This window comes from Pelodiscus sinensis, chromosome 3 (assembly GCF_049634645.1).
Source record: "Pelodiscus sinensis isolate JC-2024 chromosome 3, ASM4963464v1, whole genome shotgun sequence".
Lineage (NCBI taxonomy): Eukaryota > Metazoa > Chordata > Testudines > Trionychidae > Pelodiscus > Pelodiscus sinensis.
In genome coordinates, this window is record NC_134713.1 from 189,110,363 (window position 1) to 189,117,868 (window position 7,506).

A 7,506-nucleotide genomic window follows, 5' to 3' on the forward strand; every position below is an offset into this window, starting at 1 on the left:
CGAACCCCGTGCCGCGCGGCTACACGCGGCACGGACTAGGTAGTTCGGACTAGGCTTCCTAGTCTGAACTACCGTTACTCCTCATTCCATGAGGAGTAACGGTAGTTCGAACTAGGAAGCCTAGTCCGAACTACCTAGTCCGTGCCGCGTGTAGCCGCGCGGCACGGGGTTCGAACCGGCCGGCATTTAAAAATGGCGGCGCCCGGCTTATGCAAATGAAGCCCGGGAAATTCAAATCCCGGGCTTCATTTGCAAGTGCGGTATGCCTACATTACCCTCCTAGTTAGAATTAGGAGGGTAGTGTAGACATACCCATATATAGTAGCCCAATGTCTGTGAGTCTGTAATGCTGAAATGCTGGCTGTTCCCTCTGAGTGGCACTGTTGCTTGAAATGCTGGTTGTTCCTTCTGGGTGATGCTGTTGCCTGAAATGCTGGCTGTTCCCTCTGGGCCCCACACTCTCCGTGCAGCATGGAGGGCGCGGAGCCCAAATGGTCGCTTGTGCCACTTGCTCTCATGCAGCGGCCTGGCTGAAACGAGGAGTAACGGTAGTTCGGAATAGGAATCCTAGTCCAAACTACCTAGTCCGTGTAGCCGCACGGCACGGAGTCCGCACTAGCGGCGCCCGGCGAGATGCAAATGAAGCCCGGGAAATTCAAATCCTGGGCTTCATTTGCAACTCCGGTTGCCTACATTACCACCCTAGTTCAAACTAGCGTGGTAGTGTAGACATACGCAGAGAGAGGTAGGGAGGCAGTAGGGAGAGAGAGAGAGAGACGGAGCGAGAGACCGGAGGCTCAGGAGAGAAGACCGACGTGGAGGAGAGACCTGAAAATCCCGTCTTATGACGGGCTAATTGGCTAGTATATATATATAGAGAGAGAGAAGAAAAGCCTGCCAGAGCTGCTATTAGAATGCTGAACCTGTGAAAGAGCCATTCAAGCGGTACTGAAGCCATTTAACAGGCATATGCCAACCTCAGGTATATACTGTCAGTTTCTAATTTTACTGTAAAAAAAGGAGAAGTCCTGTGCTACCTCAGGGTACGTCTACACTACAGCGCTAGTTCGAACTAACTTAGTTCGAATTAGTTAATTCGAACTAAGCTAGTTCGAACTAACGCATCTAGAACTAAAAACTAGTTCGAACTAGCGTTTTGCTAATTCGAACTAGCAAGTCCACATTGAGTGGACTCTGAACAGGGCTTAAGGATGGCCGGAAGCAGTGCTGGCAGGGCATCAGAGGAGGACTTAGAGCGTGGAGATGCTGTCTCAGGCTAGCCGAGGGCTGTGCTTAAAGGGTCCCGACCCCCACCCCGGACAGACAGTTCTCAGGGGTGCCCCGCTTACAAACCAGTCCTGGCTTGGAGTGCCCGAAGTACCCACACTGGGCACATCACACCACTCGGCCATCAGCCCGGCTGCACTTGCCGCATGCTGCCATCTGGGGAGAGGGGACAATCGGGGGGCTGCAGGAGAGCTTCCACCCCCAGAACCCGCAGAGCCAGCCCAGTCCTCCCCATCGGGGGCTCGTGCCCCATTCCTCCCTCACCTCCTTCCACTTACCCTTCCCTAGCCCCCCTTCTTATTGATGTACAAAATAAAGGACACATGTGTTCAAAAATAGAAACTCTGTTTATTTAACAAAACTCGGGGAAACTGGGAAAAGGAGGTGGGAGAGGGGAAGAGAGAGGCTGGGAGAGGGGAGGGGGAAAACTGGGAGGAGGGAGCTGAAAGGGGGAAGCAAGGGAAAGGAGGGGGTGGGGAAACTGAAGGATCAGGGGTGGGGGTCTCGCCGGGCCGACCGCCTCCCAGTACAGCGAGGGAGGGGGCCTCGGCGTCCCCGGGGCGATGGGGTGGAGGGTGCGGAGGTTGAGGTGGGGGGTGTGGACATTGAGGAAGAGGTTGTGGGGGTTGAGGAGGGAGAGGTGGGAGGGGGAGCAGGAGTGGGAGGAGGGACAGCAGTTGGGGGGACAGCTGGTGCAGGATCAGCACGGGGCACCATGCTCTGCAGCAGGAGCTGCAGGTTGGTGCTCAGCCCTCGGACCTCAGACAGCAGCTCGTGGCGGACCTGCAGGTCTTCCCGCATCCAGGCCTGCAGTGTGCGGTGCACCGCTCGCAGGGCCCCAAGGTGCTGGTCCCGGTACTCCTGCTCCGTGCTGGCAGTCCGGAGCAGGCCGCGGGTGCGGGAGCATGTCCCAGGCGGGGTGGTGCGCCCTGCACGAGCAGCTGGTGCAGCTGTAGAGAAAGAAGAGAAGGGGTCAGTTCTCCCTGGGGACGCAGAGGATGATGCCCAGCCCCCTCCCCAACTCCGCAACGTGAGGGTGACCATGTCCTGCACCGTCACAGCCGCTGTGCTTGTACAGAGGCCATGGTCAGGATGTCTGGCTCTCCCCGGGACTGGAAGCTGCCCCAAGACCGCACCCATGTCCCTGTGCCATGTATAGTGTGGCCGGGGCGGTGGGGGGAAAGGGGAGATGTCCCCTGCCTCCGTGTAGAGGGGACATGTGAAGGGAAATCATCCTGCTGGGTCCTGCCCCGGGGTCGGGAGCATGTCACGTCTCTTTGCACAAGCATGTGCCTATTGGGCAATGGCCCCTGGGTGTCACGCAGCTGGAGCCACCTGCCCAAGGGTGGCATGGCACGTGCTCGCACGTGTACAGGTGTCTGCGTGATCCGTGGAAGGCATGGCCCACGCGCGCGGTCCCTGGTCTCCCTGCCACCTCCCCCCCCGAACTACTTAATTCAAACTACTTACCCGGTACGGTCTCCCTGGACGACCCTGCCGACTCCGGTGCTGGGACATCCTGCGGTGGCCCCTCCGGTGTGCCCGGGTCAGGGCCCTCCAGTCCCGGCTCGCTGTCCCCCAGGCTGGCACGGACCGCCCTGCCCCCCAAGAGTCGGTTGAGGGCAGAGAAGTAGGGGCAGGTGGCAGCCCCTGCTGTGGCGCCACCCCTGGTGGCCCTGGCGTACGCCTGGCGCAGCTTTTTTATTTTAATGCGCACCTGCTCCTGGGTGCGCCTGTGTCCCCTGGTGGCCATGGCGGCTGCTATGCGGCCATAGACGGCCGCATTCCTCCTCCTAGTGCGGAGATCATGGACGTTGGGGGCCTGCCCCCAAACCTCAATGAGGTCCATGACCTCCGCACTAGTCCAGGAGGCCGCGCGCCGTCTACGGCCCCTGGCTGGCCCCTGGGTGCTGGGGGACTGGGCAGGGGACATGTCACTCCCACTGGCTGCCTGGCTCATGGTGGGGCCACTGCTTCGGGGCAGAGACTCCTGGCAGGGCTGGCTGTCTCAAGTGCCGTCTGGCCAGAGTCTACCCCTTTAAGGGCCCGGGGCTGGGGGAGAGGAGAAGAGTTTTCCTGGTTGTGCCCAGAGAGGCCACCAGGGGGAACCTGGGAAGGGCTAGCCTCCCACTAGTTCGAACTAAAGGGCTACACAGCCCTTAGTTCGAACTAGCTAGTTCGAACTAGGCGTTAGTCCTCGTAAAATGAGGTTTACCTAGTTCGAACTAAGCGCTCCCCTAGTTCGATTCAAATTCGAACTAGCGGAGCGCTAGTGTAGCACCTATTAAAGTTAGTTCGAACTAACGTCCGTTAGTTCGAACTAACTTTGTAGTGTAGACATACCCTCAGAGACTAACAACAATATATAAGGCCATGAGCTTTTCTCAGTAACACCTACTTCATCAGATGAGTTTTACCCAGGAAAGCTCATGATCCTATATATTTTGGTTAGTCTTTAAGGGTATGTCTACACATCAAAGTTATTTTGAAATAACAGCCTTTATTTCAAAATAACTTTCCTAGTGTTTACAAAAACCAACTGCAATTTCAAAATTAAATCAAAATAGCGGAGCGCTTGTTTTGAAATTGGAAAACCTCATTCCATGAGGAATAACTCCAATTTAGAAATAGCTATTTAGAAATAAGTGCTGTGTAGACACTTATTTCGAAATAGGGGGCCTCCAGCCTTCCCAGGGTGCCCTGGTGGCCTCTCTGGCCTCAACCAAGAACACTCCTCTGCCTCCCGCTCCCCCAGATCCCTTAAAGGGGTAGACTCTGGCCACAGTGCCTGTGCAGCTCTAAGCCTGCCAGCCCAGAGCCAGCAGTGTCCACCGGGCCCCTGACCCAGTGGCCCCAAAACATGAGCCAGAAAGCCACTGTCAGCCAGCCCTCCACCGCTCTCCAGGAGCAGTCTGCCAGCTCCCAGGAGCCTGCCAGAGCCCGGAGAAGGTGGGCACCTTCCTGGTCCAGGGTGGAGATCATGGATCTTATTCAGGTTTGGGGGGATGCCCCCAATGTCCATGATCTCCGCACTAGACGGTAGAACGCAGCTGTCTATGGCAGGGTAGCTGCCAGCCTGGCCACCAAAAGCCACATGAGAACGCAGGAGCAGGTTCGCATGAAAATCAAGTTGGTCCAGCGAGACACCCACCCCTGAACCCTGAGCTTCGCCTCCCGCTTCTTCCCCTTGCTTCCCCCTTCCAGCTCCCTCCTCCCAGGCTTCCACCTCCCTTCTCCCACCCTTTCTCTTCTCCCCTCTCCTGCCTCCTTTCCCCAGTCTTACCAGTTTCATCCTCCCCGCCCCAGTTTTGTTAAATAAAGGGAGTTTGTGTTCATGAAAATACGTGCATTTTATTTTACATCAGGAAGGGGGGTTAGGGAGGAGTAACTGGAAGGACATGAGGGAGGAATGAGGCACAAGCCTCCAGTGGGGCAGACCAGGGAGGCTCTTAGTGCTCCTCAGGGTGGAAGCTCTCCCACAGGGCCTCCTGGATATTGACAGCCTCCTGATGGACCTCCCGGATGGCAGCCTGCAGAAAGTGCAGCCAGGCTCACAGCAACGTGTCCAAGAGAAGCACCAGAGTGCCCTGGGGCAGCTCTGGCTCCATGTTGCAGAGTGCTGTGGTGTTCCGAGTGAGGGCAATCAGAGCACACACAGACAAAATGTTTTGCTGTCCCTCACCAAGGTAGGCAAGCAAGCAGGGAAACCTCAGAACCAGTTGTCCGGGGGGGGGGGGGGTCCCTTTAGCAAGCACAGACCTCAGATATCCTCAGGCAGCAGCCACACAAAGTAACTCCTGACCTGATGCCCTGCCAAACCCAGTTCCAGCCGGCCTTAAATGCGATTCAGCGTCCACTCAGTGTGGACGCGCTATTTCGAAATAGCCAAATGCTATTTTGAAATGCATTTTGTGTAGATGCGTTATTTCGAAATAACTATTTAGAAATTAGATATTTAGAAATAACGCTGTAGTGTAGACGTACCCAAAGGTGCCACAGGACTACTCGGGGTTTTTTTCAGTTGCAGACTAACACTCCCTCTGAGAATGCTCTGTGTTAGTCTACAGGTGCTTAATTTAAAATTTGCTTTAAAATATTTAATTAGTGAGTAGCTGAAGATCATAAAATCACATTTCCAAACAATTATCATCTCTCCCCCCTGCCCTCCTGCATAGGGACACCAGTTTTGTAGTACTGCATAGGGCCCCATAAAGCCCAAGGATGGCTCTGCCAGCATGTTCAGGAGCTGGTAGACCTGCCCAGTGGCTCCTTGAAGACACTGGAGGGGGAGACACTGAAGATGTTGCGTGGGCTTTCTAGGCCACTGCTCGTTCCTGGAACGGAGACAGCATAAGATAGGTTTGAAAGTACATAGCGTGGAGACAGGGCATTCTGGGGCTCTCCGTAGCTTTGCATAGTCCAGAGAAACAGCCAGACTCTGAGGCTGGCTTTCCACATGCTGCTTACATGTGGTTTGGCTAAGTGAAGCCTGCTTTACAGCTCGCATTTACATGTGGCTTGGCCATGGTGATGCTGGTTTGCTGTGTGCTTCTGCATGGCATTGGCGATGTTAACGCTGGAGTCTGCATGGTTGGGATTTGACTCCCTCTTGTTATCATATTGGACAGATCATAGTAAATAGAGATGCTGTAGGTAGATAATAGGATCCTGTCTGAGACACAGGATGGCTGTATTTGCGGCTACCTCATCATAAAAATACCACCAGCCACCATTGTGCCCTCAGCCATAATGTCACTACCTCCAATCCAGCTGCCCTGGAGTCAGACTGGGAGTCACATGTCCTTGTTTTGCATGACTGGCTACTGAGTAGCAAGCCATGGCTAGAGACAGAATCGGAACGGGGGTGCCTCTAGCTACTGCCAAGCCTGTGAAATCTGGAGCAGCACCTCTTTGCGTGGTCATGGAATATATTACAAATAATATGGTGACTTACTGTCAGGTACTCTAACCCTTTCTGTCGTGTCTTCTCTGCACTAAATTGCCAAGTGCCCCTTTCCGGCTCATTTCTCCCGAAACACTGAATTGTAGAAGGTTCCAAGTGCTCAAATGTCAAGCTAAGGACACCTTCATTCAACTGACCCATGGCAATTGTGGAGAACTTTGTGCCCTCACAACCACACAAAATGAATGGGCAACCATGTCACTCACTCCCCCCACCCAAATATAAACTGGAGAACACCAAGCTGGTTGCATGTCTCTCTTGTGTAGTGTTGTAAACAGTACTTCTGAAGGCCTTGGCTTTGCAACTGGACCCTGGCTGGATCTAAGGATCTTTGGCTGTATTATTATGTCAATCAAGTCAACCTCCGTTCCAAAGTATCTATTACACTCATCCATCATTTTTCAGTTCCTCAATCCATTTTTCTTTCAGGTGTCTCTCTCTCGCTCTCTCTAGGGCCGGGGTGGGGAATCTTTTTTGGGTCGAGGGACCCACAGAAAAATCAGTCCCAAAAAGCCATCACTGACATGGCGCTAAACTGAAGCGGAGAAAGACACTCCCCACATTACCCTCACACACCAGAGCCTCGGGGGAGGGGGTATGCAACCTAGTATATTTTGTGTGCACCAGCCCCTTGGTGGGACAACATGGGAAGGGGCTGGAGTGACAGCACCAACATCAAGGGGGGAGGGATAGCTCAGTGGTTTGAGCATTGACCTGTTAAACCCAGGGATGTGAGTTCAATCCTTGTGGAGGCCATTTGGGGCAAAAAATTGTCAGGGATGGTACTTGGCTCTGCTGTGAAGGCAGGGGACTGGACTCAATGACCTTCAAGGTCCCTTCCAGTTCTAGGAGATAGGCAATCTCCGTTATATTTTTATTTTTTAAGGGGCCCTGAACCTCAAGAGCCAGATCCAAGCAAGCCAGGGGCCACATCTGGCCCCTGGGGTCTGAAGTTTCCCATCCCTGCTCTAGGGATTTATCCTAGAGACTGCCTCTTGAAGATTCATTAATATTATTATTAAAACCTCAGTCACCTGCATTTTGTTCTTAGTAATGCAAACTCCGGATGCAACGTGGGACAAAGTAAAAAGTTGCAGCTCCCCCTATCAGCTAATTTCTCCTCATTATTTTTGTCTTGCTTTCATAAATGCACCATGCAAGTCACCAGTTCTGCATGCTCAGAGTTTTTATTGAGGTTACCCTTCACCTTGCCTTTATTATTCCTTGTTAACTTCTCGGGGTGAAAGGGGTGGGAG